Source organism: Notamacropus eugenii, chromosome 3 (assembly GCF_028372415.1).
Source record: "Notamacropus eugenii isolate mMacEug1 chromosome 3, mMacEug1.pri_v2, whole genome shotgun sequence".
In the NCBI taxonomy this organism is placed as follows: Eukaryota; Metazoa; Chordata; class Mammalia; order Diprotodontia; family Macropodidae; genus Notamacropus; species Notamacropus eugenii.
The window spans coordinates 320118419-320141216 of record NC_092874.1 but is presented as its reverse complement, the minus strand read 5'-3'; the positions used below and the strand labels follow the sequence as shown (position 1 = coordinate 320141216).

Below are 22798 nucleotides of genomic sequence, written 5' to 3'. Positions count from 1 at the left end.
AGGGGATCTCACTTCCCCCTGCAAAGGTGACACAGTTTGAACTGAAGTTGTAGGCCCCAGTGGGTGACCCTCTGGGCCTAGGCAGGAAAGTTGAAAGACCCCCATGAAGGTGGCCATGCCAAGTGAGGCCAGGGCACGAGTTTCCAGCTTATACCACAACTGACCCTGTCTGTGCCTTAGGAAAGTGCTTCTAAGTATGGGTACGGGCACAGACCACCTGGGATAGGCTTGGGGGCCTTTTGGGTTAGTGCATCCTATATGAGAATTAATCTTTTCTTGACATCTTGGAGATTGCTTGCCCCAGCCCTACCTGTTACACACACACACACACACACACACACACACACACACACACACACACACACACACACACACACACACACCAAGGATATGCTGGAGCCGGCTCTACCTGATGTACGAGAAGTTGTTAAATTTTCAGTGTGAGTATTTATGCCTCAGAAATTGGCATTTGCTACAAATTAGGGCTTGATTATAGTTTTGGAGATTGTCTGGACTGAAGAACAATGCATATTAAACTTAAAAGTGTGAGTGTATCCTCTTCTCCCCAAAACCAACCCCAGCCCTGTTGTTAAACATTTACCAGCACACTCTGTATGAGTCCCTTTTCCACCTATTTTTCTCCAATATAAAAGTGAGGTGCTTGACTTAGACCAGAGGTGGGGAACCTGTGATCTCGAGGTCACATGTGGCTTTCTAGATTCTTGGATGTGGCTCAGTAAAAATGAGTCTAAGAACAGTTTCAGTTTAAGGTGATTTGTTCTGTGAAGTTTGGATTCAGTCAAAGGGCTGCACTTGAGGACCTAGAGGGCCACGTGTGGCCTTGAAGCTGCAAGTTCTCCACCCCTGATCTAGACTCACATAGGTCTTTATACTTTTGAAGAATACCTTCTCCTTTATGTCCTCATTCTCTACCTCTGTGCTGTTGGTATTAACCTACTACTTTGCCCATCACCTACTTTTCTGACTTCCTACCTTACTTACCATCCTTAGCAAAGCCCCAGGGCCTAAGCCTAACAAAGTGATTCTCTCATGATCATCTTTTCAGTTTAGACTTGGTTTTCTATAACTGGAACTTAGGAGTAGTCACTCTTGGAACTTCTTTTGCCTGGGGGCCAGTGCTGTGAAAGGAGGCAGAGATAGAACTAGGGTGGAGCAATCAGGACTTCCACCCAGGAAACTGAATTTAGAATGAGTACAGCACTTGCATTCAGTATTATAGAAACAATGGAGTTAAGCAAACTTGGCAAGAATAATTAGTTCAAATAGAAAGCAACAACATATTTATTACTTGTGATAAACTGGACAGGGCAAACAGCATAAATTATTTCATCAGAGAGATATATGATTGGATAAGGAGGTGGGACAACCATGAAGTGAAAGTGAAGGATAATTGATGGACAGGTCTTATGCACCATGGGAATCCATGAAATGCCAACAAATCTAGAAAGCCAAGTGCCACTGGTTTAGATCAAACTCATTGGGTAGGATTACTGTGAAGGAATGATGAAAAGAGGTAGCCAAGAGTTATGCAGAATGAGAAAATTTACTTGGTTTGTCATCTGCAGTGCTAAAAGAAATCCTCATATTGATGATATCACAAATACACTACAAATATCCTAAGTAAATATTTCCTCATGGGTCACATTGTACATGGTCCAGAGGTCAATGGAGAGACACATGGTGGCTGTAAATAAGCCAAGACATAATAACAATAATGATGTATAAAAGAAGTAGCAAAAAAGACATTACCAAAGACATGTATAAATTGAAAAAGAGTTCATAGATCATGAGCAAGAGTGAGGAACAGCACAGAGAAAGGCCAAATGTTATAATGGTGTCTACAAAATATAGAAAGCTCCTGAGGAACTCTTCTATTTGGTGTCTTGGATAGATACTTTATTCAGGATTTATGGAAAGACATAGATAAGAATAACATAGGATGTTATTGGATGGATGAATTGTGATCTGAACTAATGGAGAATATACCCATACCAGTGAAATAGTGGGCTCATTCAAGTATTAATGGTTCAGTTCAAGTTATTCTTCCTGATTTTATCTTTTCAAATGCCATTTTCCTTCCAGGCAGAGATGATAGAGTTGAAATGTGATAGTTTCACTATTCAACAAAGTTGTGACTAGATTACTATGGAAATGCTAGTAAATTTGTGCCTTTTTGCATCTATTTGTTAATAAATAACTCCTTCCAGTTTTATTTATCCATGTGCTTGGGATGATCTGGCTTAGCTGGGTCTCCTCAGACTTTAGAATCAATCAATCAACAAACATTCGTTAATTAATTGCCTTGTTGGTGTTGTTCAGTTGTTTCGGTAATGTTTGATTTTCATGTCCCCATTTGGGTGTTCTTGGCAAAGATCCTAGAGTAGCTTGCTATTTCCTTCTACAATTCATTTTATAGATGAGAAAAGTAAGGCAAACCAAGGTATGTGACTTGCCCAAGGGCACACAGCTATTAAGTGTCTGAGTCCAGATCAGAATACAGGAAGATGAGTCTATCCATTTCACCACCCAGCTGCCCTAGTTAATTGCATATTATGTGCCAATCACTGTGCTAAGCCCAGGGAAATACAAGGACAAAGAATGAAACAATCCCTACCTGCTTACATTCTAATGGGGGAGATAACAAGTACGTATATAAATATAAACCTATACAAAGTCCTTTGATAAGGTAATTTGGAGGGAGGGTATTAATAGCTAAAGGGATCAGGAAGGGCTTCCCTCAGAAGATGGTGCTTGAGCTGTGTGTCTGAAGTATGATGTGAGAGTTGTGCATTCCAGCTATGTGGGGTGGCCAGTGCCAAGCTAGGAGAAGGTGAGTGTGTGTGAGGGACACAGGTCAATTTGACTAGATTGTAGAGTGCAGGAAGGAGAAGAGATTACAGAATCTGGGTTGTAAGAGACTTGTATAGTCAGTTTGTATCCCTCCTTGTTTTTCAGTTGTTTACTTACCTGAAGGGAAATTCTCCAGGACACAGGTTTGGGGCAGCATTAGTACATAAAGAGGATGCTCAAAACCACAGTAGGGAGCTTGTCTGAGTTGTACCTGTTGTCCTTGGGGCGATCACTCTTTCATAGTTCTCCTTATGACAACGGGATGCTTTTGGGAGAGGGCTGGCGGTGGTTAAGGCTCAGTCTGTGACCAGGGTGAGGGGTTGACTCAATTGATGAGGGTAACCAGAATTCTTAAATTTGGGGTCAGGAACATGTCACTGAGATTAGCGAAGGAGACACAAGAGGGCGCTGAAACACTACGCAGTTTCTGAAACACCCCTCATTAGCTCAGAGTCTGCAAGACTTGGCGTCCCTCCTGGGCTCGGTTCTTCCCTACTCCCAAAGCAGCTTGACTCATCCTTCTCCTGGCAGCCCACCAGGAGTATCTCTACTGACTCGGAAGCATCTTTTAGCTGTGTTTTGAAGTCTTCTGAATCATTCTCTTGTCCGTCTACATCTGAAGACCCTTGAGAGACATTCTGGGTTGAAAGTCTTGGGGACGTTGCAGGCCCAGCATGTAACACTACAGACTGATGACAGGATATCCTGCACTTGGCTTCATGATATGATTGGTTAATGACCTGGATCGATGTGACATAAATTCCCTGGTGGAGCTAGCAATTCTGTACCCATGTCCCTCTGTACCTTATAAAAGAAACAAATTTCCAGTGTCTTTTTAATTCAGCTGCTACCTAAGTGGTATTTAACCTGAAGGAAAGTAAAAGAAAGGATGCAGCTGGCAAGGTCTATCCTCCTGCCTCTGGCTCTCTTTCTTAATTATTGCCTTTTGCTATTTTCCTCTGCAGATCAGATCCAGGTGAGGAATCTGTCCTTGATAAGTGCAATCATTTATTTTTTCAAGAAAATCGTGGTTAGGTGACTTGCCTAGGGTCACTAGTAAGTGTCAAGTGTCTGAGGCTAGATTTGAGCTCAGGTCCTACTGACTCCAAGGCTGGCACACTATTCACTTGAGCCACCTAGCTGTTCACCACTCCCACCCCCACCCCGCCACCAATCACTTATTTTTAGGTTTAGATTTAGAGGGTTTAGGTGAAGTCTGTCTCCTATGTCAATAATGTTGTAGCCTTCAAGGTCTTTGAAAGCACAGTCATGAAAGCTAGATGATAATCCTGGTTCTGCCACTAATTTGCTATGTTACCTTGGGTAAGTCATTTCTCTGCTATAGGACTTTGAGTCAGTTACTACTTCCTTACTCTGGGTCTCAGGTTCCTATCTCTAGATTGATGGGCTTAAATGAGATGACATTTAAGGTGTGTTCTAGTTCTAATACTCTAGGATTCTCTTCTATTAATTCCCTCAGCCTCCTCATTTGTAAAATGAGGGAGGGTTGAACTGCATGGCCTCGGAGTTCCTTCCCAGATCTAGATCTGTGATGTTTTACTGAATTAACACAACTGTGGGTGAGTTTTCCTCCTGTGTCTAAGCAGACCCAGAAAAGTAGAATCTCCTTTCTTCTGGGGGATTGATGTTTCTGGGTGCCCCTTTTCTTTCTAAGTCTGCCACCTTTTATTTCTCTTGTACGCCCAGAATTGTCATTAGGTCATTTCAGTTGTGTCCAACTCTTCACTACCAGAATGGTTTGCCATTTCCCTTCTGTTTATTTTACAGATAGGGAATTGAGGCAAACAGGGTTAAGTGACTTGCCCAGAGTCACACAAGCTAGGAAATGTCCTGAATCCAGATTTGAACTCAAGGAAGATGAGTTTCCAAGTCCAGTGCTCTACCCACTGAGCCACCTAGCTGCTGCGATATGACTGGTAGGGAGAAACAAAAGTACCAAAGTCTTTGTGTGCACAAAGGAGTGAAATTAGATTCATTCTACATTTTAGAAGAAAACTAATTTCTGTGGAGGGCTGTCTTTTTTCACAAAGGAAGGCTTTCCTTAAAGCTTTCTCACAAGTGAGAGAAGAGTGAATAGACCAACTCTTTTCAAAGCTACCTCCTTCCCCCAAGCAAGACAGGAAAAAAAGTATTCTTTGCTTTGAAACTGATGATCTAAGCATCAATTTCAATTAGCCACCCTTGGGTTGCCTGTCGTTGGCTATCCCAAAGAAGAGCAGCGGCAATAGGTGTGTCCACAAAGGTGGAGAGCACTAAGACAAAAGTTGTTTTGGCAGAATAGGGGCTAGCTTCTCATGCTCCAACTACAGCATGAGACAAGCTACGGGGAATGAATGACCTGAGGGGACGTCATGGGTGGGGTCTGGATAAGTAGAGACAAGCAGCAAGGAGTGGCCAGTGTTTGAGGGAATGTGAGTTGAGGAGCTGATGACATGAGAAAGGTAAGACAGCTCCGGGAAGTAGACAGTACGGACCTGGAGTTAGGAAAACTGGGGTTCACTCGCTCTGGGGCCCTGAGCAAGTCAATTGACTCCTTTTATCCTCAGTTTCCTCATCAATAAAATGGGGCTAGTAATGTTGTAGTTGTTCAGTAGTTTCAATTGTGTCCGAGTCTTCGTGGAACTGATTTTGGGGTGTTCTTGGTAAAGATGGTGGAGTGGTTTGCCATTTCCTCTTCCAGCTCATTTTTACAGATGAGGAAACTGAAGTGAACAGGGTTGAGTGACTTGCCCAAGGTTATGCAGCTGTTACATGAATGAGGTCAGATAAGAATTCAGGAAGCTGAGTCTTCCTAACTACAGACCTGTCACTCTATCCATTGTGCCACCTTGCTGCTAGAATAATAATAATGAAGATCAAATGAAATAATATATGATTAGTGCTTTATAAAACCTAGAAGTGCTCTATAAATGTGACCTATTATGTCACTATCAGGTGGTCTTTGTAACAGCTGATACACTCTCCATTCCTACCCCCATAAAGATGATTCTTCAGGCAACAGAATGTCTGGTGGCAGTGATGAATCAGAAGAGTACCAACAGATATTGGCCTATTTAGCACTTTTCCAGGCACGTTTGGGGTGGGGAGGCAGTAAAGAACCTCTTGCCTCAACTTGATGTCTCACAACCTTTTTTAAAAATTATTTTATTTGTTTTCAATGTTCTACAATCACTTCCACATATCTTAGATTTTTTTCCCCTACCTCCCCTCTTTCCCCCATCCCTCCCCGCTTCCTCCCTGAGATGGTGTACAGTCTTATATAGGTTCTACACATACATTCCTATTAAATACATTTTCACCTTAGTCATATTGCACAGAAGAATTAAAATGAATGGGAGAAACTATATAACAAAACAAAACATAATATAAAATAAAATGGTCTGCTTCATTCTGTGATCCAATTCCATAGTTCTTTCTCTGGATGTGGAAGGCATTTTGCCTCAAGAGTCCATTGGGAATTTTTTAAGTCCTCACATTGCAATGAAGTACTAAGTCTACCAGAAAAATTCCTCTCACACTGTAGTTGTTGCTGTGTTCAAAGTTCTTCTGGTTCTGCTCCTTTCACTTAGCATCAGTTCATGTAAGTCTTTTCAGGCCTCTCTGAAGTCTTCCTGTTCATCATTTCTTATAGCACAATAATATTCTTCATATGTCACAGTTTGTTCAGTCATTCCCCAATTGATGGGCATTCCCTTGATTTCCAGTTCTTGGCCACCACAAAGAGAGCTGCTATAAGCATTTTTGTACATGTGGGACCCTTTCCCATTTTTATGATCTCTTGGGGATACAGTCCTAGAAGTGGTATTGCTGAGTCAGAGGGTATGCACATTTTTGTAGCCCTTTAGGAATAGTTCCAAATTGCTCTCCAGAATGGTTGGATCAGCTCACAGCTCCACCAACAATGAATTAGTGTTCCAACTCTCCCCCATCTTCTCCAACATTTATCATCTTCCTGTTTTGTCATGTTAGTCAGTCTGCTAGGTGGGATGTGGTACCTCAGAGCTGTTTTGATTTGATTGATGTCTTACAATCTTAATTAATATTTAAGTGATATCATTCAAAATATTGAAGTAGGGTAAGTCACTAAGACGAGATGACTTCTAAGATGGCTTTTAGTTCTAAATCTTATGATTCCATTAGACTGTGAACTCCTTGAGAGCAGGGTCTGTCTTTTGCCTTTCCTGGTATTCTCAATACTCAGCTCAGTGCCTGACATGTAGCTGATGTTTAATAAAATGCTTGTTGACTGACTGATTTTATGAAGTATATAGTATTACTCTTCCAGGATACCTCAAAGTGTCTCAATAAAAAAATAACTTTCTTTTTCTCAAGTTTCATTTTAAAGTTCCCTGGTTCTGGGTTAACTTAATGGTTTTAATACATCAATGGATTTCTGCTCTCATTGATGTGGGTACTTCCTCCAACAGTACAGATTATAATCCATCCATATCCTCTCGTAGTGTGGGACTTTTACCTGTACTCCAAAACTCAAAATACTCAAATGGTTTTGTAATTTCACTGACGTGAATGTTTCCTCCAGCAAAGTGCTGACAAGCTACCCCATGCCTGTCCATCCTGCACAACTCAGGTACATTTCTTCCCACTTTTTCAACATAAGTAGTCCATCCAATGATCTGATACAACTGCATTTTCTGTCTTTATTCACTTTAGTGCCATTTCTACTTCCTCATAAGCACAGCCAGGATTAAGGTGTTATAGTTCAAGTGTGATGGCTCTTAATACAGTGCTAAATAAATGCTTGTTGCCTTGTCTTGTTGACTTGCCTACTATCAAAGAATTTGTGATTTAAGAGAAATCTTTGCATTTCTTTCATATTTTTCTTGTTTGTTGTCCTACTTTCATTTTTATCCTTAAGTGCTCTCAGGATGTCTTTGCTTAGTTGAGTCTCTTGCTAAGTTACTTCATAGGTTCCTGGCAGAGATAAACTAATTTTGGTTATATTTGACAAATTTAGTGGCATTTACTCATTGGAATTTACTCTTGCTCTGTAAAGTGAAGTCTTAGTAATGCCATGCATTTTTATGTGTTTATCATGTGTTCTGAGAATATCTATCAATCCTTTTCCCACTTCTTTGGCAAGGAAATATTAATCTGTCTATAGCAACTGTGGAGTAATAAAGTTCTGTATTTTATAAATACTGCATGGATTTTTGTTTAGACACCTTTTAAATACTTTATTGTCCATTTTACCAAGACAAAAGTTTATGTTAAGGTTGGTATTGCATGGGTGTTACTTAATACTCCATGTTAATAGAATTAATTACTCTATATTCTTCCTGTTAGACTTTGGAATGCTAGGCAGTCTCCTGACATACTCAGTCATAGCTTTCTCATGGATAAGCCTTTGATAAGAAAATGCTCAGCTTTTCTCATGTTTTTACGCTTGCCTGAAGAAATCTAAGGTATTTATAAATTTGCCTTTTTTCCTTTGATTCAATTTGACCTCCAGATTTAAACTCAGAGCCCTCTGCTTATCATCCTTAGAATACATTAAGACACATTTTATACTTGTCTAGCCCAAATGACATTTGATATCGTAAAGTAGACATTTATTTTTGTTTTTAGTAGAGTCCTATAACTTGATGACAACCATGTGCATTAAGTGATTAGTATGTTTTCTTGGCATGATTCCTTCTTTGACTTGAAAGTCTAGTTCTAGTCAAGAATGATGATAATATAGTTAATATGAGGCAGTACCAAAACAGGCTTAATTTGTGTCTTCCTGAAAAATGCCATGTTTCATATAAATGAATTGTTCTTGATAGCTATGTTGGTGGCATGTTTTAAATAGAGCACAGAGTTCCATGTAGACATTAAATACTGGAACATTCTTACTATTCTTGGATTTATTTTATGTATTTGTAGTTCTTAACTAAGTCCTGAGTGTCGAGGTAAATCCCAGACCTTAGGATAACCAATGAAGATGTTGGGAACAGCAGAGTGTTTTCAGAAGGTTTGTTCAGCAGTCTTCAAAACCATAATGAGTTGCTTTTTACATCTCTTTGGACTTTTTGGCACACTCTGTGTAAGGGGCGCTGACTGCCACGCCATCTTGTTCACCCTTCCCTGCACTGGACTCAGTTTACCTGATGTCCATCAGTGTGGTGTCCCAGATGGTAGCTCCTTGACAAATATACTATTTTTTAAAAATGTTTATAAATTTTTGTACTAATATAAACTAAGACTGCTTCATAGAGGACATAATACATTATTGGCCTGTATTTGGAGGGCTCATTAGTATTCTCATCATTTAGCAACAAATATATAATGCTTACATGTAATTGGAAGAAATAAAATACTAAAATACTATCAAGTGGAAAAAAAAATCTCCAATACATAATGCTTTCTTTTCAGACTAATGGGATCAGTCTTGTGTCAGAGAGGAAGCTGCTAAAGTGCTTTACTAGCAACTCATGAGCCACTATGCAATGTGTGAGTCAACAGTTATGGATCTTATCTGGCTGTTCTGAAGAAAGTGCTTTCTAATTTTGCAGAGAAGAGAGAATATCAGTCATCTTCCTTGATGTAATGTCTGGTCGTTCATTTCTGCTGCTTCTTTGATACAACTGGTGTTTCCATTGTGTTGATCGTCATTTGACCACACTGCTGATCAGAAATTTTCCACATGCTTCCTCTCTGTGGAAGAGAGTTGTCTTTGCTGCCTTTACTTTCTTTGCTTCTCAAACCTCTAGAGTCTAAATTTTTTATTTAATTTTTTTAATTTATTTTTTTTTAATTTATTTATTTAACTTTTAACAGTCATTTCCACAAAATTTTGGATTCCAAATTTTCTCCCCATTTCTTCCCTCCCCCCACCCCAAAACGCCAAGCATTCCAATTGCCCCTATTGCCAATCTGCCCTCTCTTCTAACATCCCTCCCTCCTTTATCCCCATCTTCTCTTTTGTCCTGTAGGGCAAGATAACTTTCCATACCCCATTACCTGTATTTCTTATTTCCTAGTAGCAAGAACAGTACTCGACAGTTGTTCCTAAAACTTTGAGTTCCAACTTCTCTTCATCCCTCCCTCACCACCCATTCCCTTTGGGAAGGCAAGCAATTCAATATAGGCCATATCTGTGTAATTTTGCAAATGACTTCCATGATAGTCGTGTTGTATAAGACTAACTATATTTCCCTCCATCCTATCCTGCCCCCCATTGCTTCTATTCTCTCTTTGGATCCTGTCCCTCCCCAAGAGTGTTGACTTCAAATTGCTCCCTCCTCCCATTGACCTCCCTTCCATCATCCCCCCCACCCTGCTTATCCCCTTCTCCCCCACTTTCCTGTATTGTAAGATAGGTTTTCATACCAAAATGAGTATGCATTTTATTCCTTCTTTTAGTCGAATGTGATGAGTAAACTCCATGTTTTTCTCTCACCTCCCCTCTTTTTCCCTCCACTAAAAAGTCTTTTGCTTGCCTCTTTTATGAGAGATAATTTGCCCCATTCCATTTCTCCCTTTCTCCTCCCAATATATTTCTCTATCACCGCTTAATTTCATTTTTTTAAAGATATGATCCCATCCTATTCAATTCACTCTGTGCTCTGTGCTCTGTGTGTGTGTATGTGTGTGTGTGTGTGTGTGTGTGTGTACGTAATCCCACCAACTACCCAGATACTGAAAAGTTTTAAGAGTTGCAAATATTGTCTTTCCATGTAGGAATGTAAACAGTTCAACTTTAGTAATTCCCTTATGACATCTCTTTGCTGTTTACCTTTTCATGCTTCTCTTCATTCTTGTGTTTGAAAGTCAAATTTTCTTTTCAGCTCTGGTCTTTTCATAAAGAATGCTTGAAAGTCCTCTATTTCATTGAAAGACCATTTTTCCCCCTGAAGTATTATACTCAGTTTTTCTAGGTAGGTGATTCTTGGTTTTAGTCCTAGTTCCTTTGACTTCTGGAATATTATATTCCACACCCTTTGATCCCTTAATGTAGAAGCTGCTAGATCTTGTGTTATCCTGATTGTATTTCCACAATACTTGAATTGTTTCTTTCTGGGTGCTTGCAATATTTTCTCCTTGACCTGGGAACTCTGGAATTTGGCCACAATGTTCCTAGGAGTTTCTCTTTTTGGATCTCTTTTAGGCGATGATCTGTGGATTCCTTGAATACTTATTTTGCCCTCTGGTTCTAGAATCTCAGGGCAGTTTTCCTTGATAATTTCATGAAAGATGATGTCTAGGCTCTTTTTTTGATCATGGCTCTCAGGTAGTCCCATAATTTTTAAATTGTCTCTCCTGGATCTATTTTCCAGGTCAGTTGTTTTTCCAGTGAGATATTTCACATTATCTTCCATTTTTTCATTCTTTTGGTTTTGTTTTGTGATTTCTTGGTTTCTCATAAAGTCATTGGCCTCCATCTGTTCCATTCTAATTTTTAAAGAATTATTTTCTTCAGTGAGCTTTTGAACCTCCTTTTCCATTTGGCTAATTCTGCTTTTGAAAGCATTCTTCTCCTCATTGACTTTTTGAACCTCTTTTGCCAATTGAGTTAGGCTAGTTTTCAAGGTGTTATTTTCTTCAGCATTTTTTTCAGTCTCTTTTAGCAAGGTGTTGACCTGCTTTTCATGCTTTTTTTGCATCTCTCTCATTTCTCTTCCCAGTGTTTCCTCCACCTCTCTAACTTGATTTTCAAAATCTTTTTTGAGCTCTTCCATGGCCTGAACCCATTGAATATTTATTTTGGATGTTTGGGATACAGAAGCCTTGAATTCTATGTCTTTTCCTGATGGTAAACATTGTTCTTCCTCATCAGAAAGGATGGGAGGAGATATCTGTTCACCAAGAAAGTAACCTTCTATGGTCTTATTTTTTTTTCCCTTTTCTGGGCATTTTCCCAACCAGTTACTTGACTTCTGAGTTTCCTTTCCCCACCCACCTCACCACCATATCCACCCAGCTAGAGCTTGGGGGCTGAAAATCAAATGCTGCTCCCCAGCCTCAGGGCTTTTGGCAGGGGTGGGACTGCTATTCAGTGTGAGATTAAGTTCAGGTGCTCAGGTGGGGGCAGGGCTGCCATGAGGGGCTCAGTTCCCTCAGGGGGTTTGTGTGGAGACCTTCAACAATAGATCCAAGCTCCTGCCTGCTTTGGGAGCCCCTGTCTGCTGCTGCCTCCACTGCTGCCTCCCGAGGGGGCCTGAGTTATGGAGACACCCTGCTCCCCTCTCAGGGAGCCAAAAAGACCCTCTCACTGACTTTTGGCACCTGTGGGTAGAGAGACCTGCACTGCTGCTGGAGATTCTGTCCCTGAAGCCTGCTTGGATCCACTCCTCTTGGTGCCGCGTGGCCAAGGCAGGGCTGGGCTCTGCTCTGGGTCCGGTGCGCAACGGACTTTTCAAGTCAGTTTTTTACGTCTCTCTGGAACAGAAATCTCCTCCACTCCATTGCTCTGTGGCTTCTGATGCTCCAGAATTTGTTGGGAGTTCTTCTTTACAGGTATTTTATGGGCTGTGGGTTCAGAGCTAGCATATATGTATCTTTGTACTCCGTCATCTTGGCTCCTCCCTAATTTTTTTAAATTGATATTGTTTATTTCATACTTTACAGTGTTTTGACTTTATATCACCTTAAATTTCTGGCTTTTACTTTCAATTATTGATCAAAGGCATTAAGAATTTCTGATATATTTTCATTTTCTGAATTCCATTTCACATTTTTCTTTTTTTTGTCCTTTTAATCAGGTAATGTGGTGTTCATATTATCTACTAGTTGTATTGGCTCAATATAGTTATAATCTTCTAATGTCTTTTTATAGCTCTCCAGTAGCTTTTTCAAAGCTCTTGTGCCATCATGGTGTTTGATGCTTGTTCCTAGGAGTATTCCTACATATTTCCAGTTTTCTTCCTATGTCCTTACTGAGGCAAAGGTCACAGTATACACTGTTGTCTGCAGGTCCAGAAAGAATTGTATATTCTCTGTTAACTCTTGTAATGGAATGTGTCTGTTTATCATTGTTACAGCAGATATCAGTTGTTTAAAATGATTCTGTTTTGGTATGACTGGCCTATTAATTAGAGTCATTCCTTCAGACTCAAAAATTGAAATTTCATTCTATTCTCATTACTATGAGTAATAGTGATAGTAATAATAACAGCTAGGTGGTGTAGTGAATAGAGTACCAGATCTGGAGTCAGGAAGACCAGACTCAACTGCTGTGTGACCCTGGACAAGTCACTTAGTTTCGATCTGATTAAATTTCATTATCTATAAAATGGGGATAATAAGAGCACATATTTCTTATGGATTCTGTAAAGAAAAAGTGACATAATATCTGTAAAAGGGTTCACAAACTTTAAAGTGCCATATAAATGCTAGCTATTATTGTGAATTATTGTGAATTGCCAGCTAGGTGGCAAATGGACAGAATGCTAGAGTCAGGAAGACACACCTGAGTTCAACACTGGTCTTAGATACCTATAAAGTGTGACCCCAGTCAAGTTGGTTAAACCTTTTGCCTCAGTTTCCTCTTCTATAAAATGAGTTGGAGATGGAATGGCAAACCCTCCGATATCTTTGCCAAGAAAACCCCAAATGGGGTCAGGAAGAGTTGGACCCAACTCCAACTCAACAATAACAAGAAATTATCGTAATAATAATAATAATAGTGATGATAGAATACAATTATGCAAGGTTCTAGAGTCCCTTTATTTCACAGGTAGATCATCTATGGAGAATTTATAAGAAGTCATAAATAAGAGTCCCATGGGATTGGGAGGTGTAGATGGGTTGCAACTTGCACTATTGCGAGGGACTGCCTCCATGGGGAGTTCTAGTAAAGTACTTATTTAAGATTTACTAAGTATTTATTAACCCTGTTAAAGAGGTAGCACAATTATTACTGTCCTCATTAACAAATATGAAAACTGAGCCTTGGACAAGATGAATGACTTGCCCACAGTCATACAGCTAGTAAAGTGGCAGGACTGGGACATGAACCCAGGGCGTCTAACTTTAAATTCAACTTTTGGATAGCAAAAGAATGAAACTATTTGGGAGGGAAACAGAAAGAAAGAAATCAGTGGCATCAGCAATAGCTGTTCAGATGACTTCATCGTACCCAGCTGGTACAGAAAAATACCCAAAACAACCAATTCTTTTGAAGCAACTTTGTCTGTTCCCAACACTAGGATGTGGTTAGGATGTTCTGAGCAGCAGTGGAGCATGACACTTAACATAGACTTTGCTGACTGAGAAATTTGTGGTCTTCTGGACTGGGGCCAATGGGAAGTTTATATTTTTGCTTTGTAAGCAAAACTTTTCTTTATTGTTTTACAAATTAACTACATTAACACAAGGGGAATGGTTAAAATGTTTTAAAAACACATTTTTAAAGCATTTTTAGATGTGATTGTTTACATGTCAATGACAGACATTCAACAAATATTGATCAACCACCAAGAGAATCCCTTCTTTTCTATTCATTAAAGCAGGCCCTTGCAGGATCACTTATCTGCAACACCATTATGTACCTGAAAATGATTCTCTGGGCCAGGCTTTTATTCATTCAACCTCACATTTGCCCACTTGGGTCAAATGCAGGAGCTTTGATTGAGTTGGGGCAGTTGCTTGTTTTGCATAATCTAGAAAAGAGGGCCTTGCACTTAGGATCTGGGCCATATGTCCCAGCTTTGCCACTGGCCTGATAAGAGACATTAAATGATTCACTTCACCTCTTTCTGCCTCACTTGCCTTGAGAAATCATTCCAGTCTTCCATCCTGAGCAAGCCACTGAAATCCTCTAAACTTCAGTCTCTTTTACCTGTAAAATAAAAATAATAATAGCTACCTTATGTATTTCTCATGCCTTTGTGGGGAAAGCACTTTATAACCTTAAAGAATGTTTAAGGTCGCTATGTTCCACACCTCTCTGAACACAGAAATCCCTTTCTCCCTATTCACTGTGTAGCCCATATTATTTTGAGGTCAGAGACTCTAACAAAATAGTTGAGGTTAGGATCTATAGCAGGGGTTCTTAACTGGGGGATCCATGAACTTTTAAAACTATACATTTTAATTTCCACATAATTGGTTTCCTTGGTAATCCTATGATTTTTATTTTGTACATTTAAAACATTATCCTGAGAAGGGGTCCATAGGTTTCACCAGACTGCCAAACTGGTCCATCACATAAAAAGGAATGAAGACTCCTTGTCCTCAAACCCTAGCTTTGTTTCCAGTGAGTTGTTTGGCGGCAGATGATTCACCATGCCCACTTATAAAATGGGGAGAATAATATTGACATCATTGTCTGGTATTTTAAAACAAATGTAGACCAAACACAATGAAATACTGGGATGAAAGGCATAAGAATGATGATATGTTCACATTAGGTACCATTTCCTAATAATGGCTTTGGGGTAAAAGGTGTCAGCTCAGATGATGGAGGAGGTGTTCTTGCTGCTTCTGCCCCATCACAAGGCCTTGGTCTCATCTTGTCCAGATCTTGCTACACCCTAAGGTTACTGCACTGGTTGCAGCACATCTGGATGGTGACATCAGGGCATTTTGTCTGCCTAAGAAAATCTGAGAAAAGCCCAGTGCCAAATACTTTTCTTGCTTATCCCCTGGATGCAGAGCCTTGGACTAAATGCAGCTGGAATATCCCAAAGCTGTGGAAGACTCAGTTTTTATCCTTTACAGGAGTAGGGAACTTGCAACCTTGAGACCACATGTGGACCTTCTAGGTCTTTGGGTACAGCCTTTTGACTGAGTCTTTTTACAGAACAAATCCTTTTATTGAGGGAATTTGTTCAGTGAAGTTTGGATTCAGTCAAAGGGTTGCACTTGAGGACCTAGAGGGTCATATGTGGCCTCAAGCCTGTGGGTTTCCCCACTCCTCTGCAGGAGTTTCCAGTAGGAACCCTAGCTTACACCTGCAGGGTAGTCTGAACCCTGAGAGGCTCCCTTGAAGCTTGGGGGAAAGGTTGTACTGGCCTTAGCATAGGAGAGATGCTACCTCTTGAAGAAAGAGGATCTAGTTTGAAAATAACTGTCAATCCCAGATTTTCTGGGTTACTCGGAACATTGATTCCCTTTCTTTCTGTTCCTCTCTGTCTCTGTTTTTCTTTGTCTCTCTCTTTCTCTCTTTCAATAGAATTTATTAAGCACCTACTATGTGCTAAGCTAGGTACTAGGGATATAAAACAAAACCAAACAGTCCTTACCCTCACAAGGATATATTCTGTTAGGTGGGGGTAACATGAACACATATGTAGCTGTTTTCAGTCATGTCTGATTCATCATGACCCCATTTAGGGTTTTCTTGGCAAAGATCCTGGAGTGGTTTGCTATTTCCTTTTCCAATTCACTTTACAGATGAGGAAAGTGAGGCAAAGTTAAATGCCTTGCTCAGAGTCACACAGCCAGTAAGTATCTGAGACCTGATTTGAACTCAAGAAGATGAGTCTTCCTGATTCCAGGTCTGACACTCTAACCACTGTACCACCTAGCTGGCCAGCACACACACACACACACACACACACACACACACACACACACACACACATATAAAGCATATATATATATATTTAGCATATGTACGTATGCATGTATATATATATATATATACATGCATACTTATACTTATTTATATATACAATGTTAATACAAGGTTATTCAGGGTGGCCCTAGGCCTGGAGGCGTCAGGAAAGGCCTTATGGAAATGGGAGCACTTGAACTGAACTCTGTTAGAAGCCAGGGGATTCTAAGAAGCAGAAGTGCAGAGTGGGTACATTCAGTTAGGGAGGGCATTTTGTGCACAGGCACAGAGACAGATGGGATGTCACGTGCAAGGAACAGCAAGGCCAGTATGATTGGACCATACAGTATGTGAAAGGGAATGATGCACATTAAGCCTAGAAAGGTAGGTTGGAGCCAGATTGTCAAAGGCTTTAAATACCAAACAGAGGAATCTGTGTTTGATCCTAGAAGTAACAGGGATTCACTATAGTTGAGTGATGTCACCAGACCCAGGTTTTAAGAATATTACTTTAGAAATTGGAAATTGAGGGGATGCGCATCAAATGGGGATTGGCTGAACAAGTTGTGGTATATGAATGGAATGGAATACTACTGGGCTATAAGAAATGATGAACAGGAAGACTTCAGAAAAACCTGGAAAGAACAGATGCTGAGTGAGTAGAACAGAGCCAGGAGAACATTGTACACAGTTATAGCCACATTTTGCGATGACTAAATTTGATGACGGCTCTTCTCAGCAATGCAAGGATCTAAGACACTTCCAATAAGACTCAGGATGGAAAATGCTATCCACATACACAGAAAGAACTTTAGAGTGAATGCAGATGGAAGCATGCTATTTTACTCTCTCTCTTTCTTTTGTTTTTGCTTCTTCTTTCTCATAGTTCATTCCATTGGTTATAATTCTTCTTTGCAACTTGACTAATGTAAAAATATGTTTAATGTGAATGTATATGTAGAGCCTATATCATATTGCATGCCATCTTGGGGAGGGAAGGAAGGGGTAGAGAATTTGGAACTCGAAGCTTGTGAAACTTAATGTTGTAAACTGAAAATAAATTAATTAATTTTAAAAAAAGAATATCCCTTTGGCAGCTGTGTGGAGGATAGATAGGAAAGGAGAGACTTGAAGGCTACTATTGTAGTCTGGGTAAGAAGTGATGACGGCCTGCATTAGCAGTTGTGGTATGAGTGGAGAAAAGAGTATAGATGGTAAAGAAATAGAACATATAAAATGCTTTGCAAACTTTGAAGCCTTATATAAATGTTTGCTATTACTTTTTATTACTATTCTTAATGAGATTTAGAATCTGATTAAATATGTGTGGTGAAGGAGAAGGGATGACACAAAAAAACAGATAAGAGAAAATACATATCTGATTTTAAAATGATATTTACCTTTCAAATCTCTGCCCTCTTGCTGATCCTGTCCTTTCCAGTCAGAACATTCTCCTAGTTTGGGACAAAGTATAAGACTCAGAAGGGATCAAGACCCTTCTGAATTACTGAGAGTAGACTGTAATGGATTCTTCTGCCTTACATTCATGTGGTGTGACTCAACTCCTTCAAGCTCTGTGGCCCCAGTAAATGTGTAAGAGGTGGTCCCTTACCATTGTCAACAATCTCTTTCCTCCTTTACCTCCCATTCCCTTAGTTAGTGGTTTTGCCTCTCAGGAAAGGTTTGCTGGGCAGGAGAAGGCAAGTCCTCCTTCTTGTTGGGGATGGCATGGGGGTGGGTAGGACCACTTGAATAGGGCTTGCTGAGGGGCTGACTGGGATAGCGGTGGGGAGAGAGAGGAATTGACATTAGTCAGAATTTGGTTCTGAGCCACAGGGAGAAGTTTGGCCAAGAACAGAGCAGGCCCCAGCAAGAGAACGTTGACTTCAAACGCCCAGTGCCAGCCCTTCCCAATTAAGGCAGCAGCTTAATTAGGTGTCAGGCTGATGTCTCTAACCAGGTAGAGCCAAGCTTGAATCTTTCCTGCCCGGGGCCGAATTGTAAAAGATGGGAAGACAGCTGCTCCTGTGGCAGAGGGAGCAGGTGGTGCTGTTGCCACCTTCTCTGGCCTGAGGGGTAACGAGGAAAGGCCCAACCTTACTCCCCACTCAATTTTCTATTCCTACCTCCAGGCTGACAGTCTGGGGAAAGCTGAACTCTGGTCTTGGCTGGTAGCAAACTCAGCAACAAAGCTGAAATTGTCTATTTGTAGACCATGAGAGCTAAAATCTTAGACATTAGCCTGACTCCTTTGGTTTTTACAGGGGAAGAAACTGAGACCTAGAAAGATGAAATAATTTCTATAAAGCCACATAGCAAGAGAATGGTGAAACCAAGATTTAGAACCTAGGATTCCTGACTCCCTGTTCTGTTGTCACTCCAGGTGTAGGAGAGATAATTCTTCACTGGGCCATAGTTTCCTTTCTCTGTGATTAGTTAGGAAAATAAGCTGCTCTCTCCATCATTACCAACATCTATTAATTGCTAAATCTCTGGCCTTACTCAGTCCTCATCTTTCTTGACTTTTCTGTAGCGTTTGATACTGACCACCATTCTTTTCTCTTAAATATTTCCTCCTTTTGTCCTGTGACTCTGCTGTCCTCTGATTCTCCTCCTAGCTTTCAAATCACTCCTCAGTCTCCTTGCTGAATCATTATGCATGCCCTCCTGCCCATTAAGTGTAACTGTCCCATGGGTTAAATCATTTATGCGGGTAATTTCACAAATCTTACCTTCTGCCACCAGGACATTTCCACTTGAATGTCCCATTGAAATCTCCAGTTCAATATACCCCAAATAGAACTCATTATCTCCGCCCATAAACTTCCCAACTTTTGGTGAGGATACCACGATGTTCCAGTCATTCGGGTTTGCAACCTTGGAGTCATCCCTGACTCTGCCCTCTTCCTCCTTCCCATATCCAATCACTTCCTAGATCTTGTGGATTTTACCACCACTGCATCTCTCTCATCTTGTCCCCTTCTCTCCACTCATACAACCATCTAGCTAGCTCAGGTAAGGACATCTTGACTAGACAATTGTAAAAGCCTCCTAATTGGTCTCCTTGCTGCCCATTTCATCTCTTGCTAATCCATCATACACGCAGTTGCTAAAGTGATATTCCTATAACATAGGTCTGACCATGCCATTCCTTCTCTAAAGTCTTCAATGACTCCTCTTGTTGCCACTATGATAAAGTATAAGCTCCTCAGTCAGGTGAAGGCCCTTCACAATCTGAGTCCTTGATACTCTCCCAGACATTTGCTATTACTCCTTGTGGAAGGCTAGACCTGACTCAGGTCAGTCTGGTGTGTCAGATTTGGTATTAGAATCAAATGTGACATTCAAACTCTCTAACAGTCAATAAAAAGATGTGTACTGAGCTATGTAGCATGGAAAGGGTATCCAGCAAGGATTCTGCATTAACATTTGGACCCATTTTCCCTATCTCCACATTTGCTATATAGACCTTCCAGGCTTACAGAAAGAGTCCTTGACTCTGTATCCTGGCTTCACCAGCAAACTAACTAGCATTTATGTAGCAATTTTAAGGTTCGTAAAGTGTTTTATAAGTATTTCATTTTATCTTCACAACAACCATGGGAGGTGGGCACTATTATTACTCCTATTCACAGAGGAGGAAACTGAGGCAGAAGTTAAATGACTTGACCAGAGTCACATAGCTAGTATTTCCAGCTGGATTTGAACTTGTCTTCCTGAATCCAACTTCTGCCCTTATCTACAGCTTCACCTAATTGCCCTCCCTATGCCAATGGTTTGAACTTTAGTCTGCTGGACCAGTTAAATCCCAAGAATGGTTTCAATACATTTAAGGTAAGGCAGTCCCAGCCTGAGTGGCAGGGATACCAGCAGGTAGCGCTGCCATCACATTTTCCTTTTTGCTCTTCAAGTTCCAGTCAGACTGGACTACTGACCATGACATTCCATTTCCCGCCTCTGTGTCTTTCCATATGCTCATTTTCCATGCCTAGGACATCTTTCCTCCTCTCTGTCTTAGTATTTCCACCTGCTAGGTAAGGAATCTTAAACTTTTTTGTGTCATGATCCCCATGCCTAGTTTCATGAAATCTATGAACCCCTTCTCAAAATGTTTTTGATTGAATAAAACAAAATATTGAGGGTTACAAAGAAAATCCATTATATTGAAATGTAGTTGTCAAAATACGAAAAAAAATTAAAGCAAGTTCAATAAACCCCTGGTGACGAGCCCGTGCCATAGGGATCTTTATTGATCCCTCATTAGTTTGCGATTTCTCCCCAACTCAAGTTATTTTATATTTATTTATTGATGTCACTATAACCTTCAATAGACTTGTTGTATTTGTCCTTCATTTTTGAAGAGGACCATGATGACATCAAGTAAATGATGATATGACTTGCAGTTGACTTTGATCTGAGGGAGGGAGGGCTGTGCAAGGTCACCAGCCTTACTTTGTCCTCCAGAGCCAGCTGGATCCAGTAACCAGATATTCACCAGGATGACTGGAGATGGCCCAGGATGCAATGGGAGACCCTGGCCCTTTTAAGCTAAGGTCTTTTCAAGTACTCACTTAGAGTGAGGTAATGCCCATTCAGTGAATAGTCCTCTTTAAGAAGTAGTCAAGGGATGGCCTCTTTAATTAGAAAAAGAAAAAAAAAATCAAGGTGAGAGAGCAAGACCCCCAGGGTTGCTGTTCCAAAGAGAAACAGTTACCATTGAGATTTAGTGTAAACCAGGAGGGTCCAAAAAACAGCCATTAAGTGGCACTTGGGCAGGGACTATTGTGGTCCATTCTCTGGGTTTCAGAGTCAACTGGGTTTAAGGGTTTTAGGAAGGAGAGGAGGGGAGGGGAGAAAGGGAGGAGAGAAGAGGAGAGGAGAAAGGGAGGAGAGAAGAGGAGAGGAGAGGAGAGAGGAGGAGGGGGAGGGGAGGAGAGTAGAGTAGAGGAGAGGAGAGGAGAGGAGAGGGGAGGGGAAGGGAGGGGAGGGGAGGGGAGGGGAAGGGAGGGAAGGGGAGGGGAGGGGAGGGGAGGGGAGGGGAGGGGAGGAGACGAGAGGAGAGGGAGGGAATGAGGAAAAACAATGTTGAACTGATACTCTTTCAAGATTCAGGCACGTCAGGTGTTTGGGAGCCTTAGGTGAATGGATTTCCATCTGCAGGCTGTTGTTCAGTCTTTCCTTGGGAAGGTTATTCTCTGCCCCAAGAAAGGTGCCTTTCCCACTTCTCCATACCCCTCAAACAGTCAGCAAGGAAGGACTGGGTACTTCCTGTGTACCTGAGGCTAAGGGAGGGTTTCTAGCCACAGGACCTGGGTTTGAATTCTAGCTCTGTTGTCTTAGGACCTATGCGACCTTGGGCAAGTCATTTCAAGTCCACAGGCCTCATATGCAGAATGAGGAGGTTTGACCAGATGGCCCCTCAGGTCCTTTTAATCTCTAAATCCGTCATTGCACAATTTTATGGCTAACAAGACATGATCCCTTACTTCGGGGGATCCTAGTCTGGTTAGAGAGACAAGAGTCACACATGTAAAATGAGAGGGAATTCTACTGGCAGCAGGTAATTAAGTATTATACTCTCTGGTATGGGGCCTAAGTGCTATAGAAGCTCAAAGGAGGCAGAAATTAATAAGGATTAGAGCCTTGTGAAGTGATGAGCGCTCTATCACTACAATAATAATAGTTAGATAGTACTAGGTGGTGCAGTGGGTAGAGCATGGGGCCTAGAGTCAGGAAGACTCACTTTCCTGAATTTAAATCCAGCCTCAGATGCTTACTAGCTGTGTGATCCTGTGCAGATCACTTAACCCTGTTTGCCTCAGTTTCCTCACCTGTAAAATGAGCTGGAGAAGGAAATGGCAAACCACTCCAGTACATTTGCCAAGAAAATCCCAAATAGGGATCACAAAGAGTCAGACACAACTGAAAAATAACTGACTTGCAAAGCACTTAACAAATATTATCTCATTTTATTGATGCATCAACCCCAGGAGGTAATGGTTTATTATCCCCATTTTATAGATAAGAAAACAGAGGCAAGCAGTTTCATTGTTTTGCCCAGGGTCGCACAGCTAGTAAGAGTGTGAGGCAGAATTTGTACTCAGACCTTCCTGACTCCAGCCCAGTGCTATCCATTAGACATAGGTTCCCAAATTGGGCGATACTACCCCCTAGGGGGTGCTGGAATGGTGGGGAGGCAGTAGTAGCCTAAGGGGCAACTGGGGGGCATTGAATATAAATAAGGGGATGGTGGAAGTATAAATAAAGAGAAGATTCTTTTGAAAAACTGTTTGTACATGTTTCGTCTGTTGTGTAACAGTGAAAGTCATAGTGATTACATTATTTTCCAAGTAAACACACAAAATGCAAGTTATAACCAATCAGTGGTCAAGTCCACGACAGATC

At 40.9% G+C, this 22798-nt stretch overlaps 1 protein-coding gene across 2 annotated transcripts in view; it reads left to right on the top strand.

The window, feature by feature from the left end:
• Positions 1 to 22798, top strand: part of SLC5A10 (solute carrier family 5 member 10) — a 176147-nt gene that overhangs the window by 21943 nt on the left and 131406 nt on the right. The window lies entirely within an intron of this gene.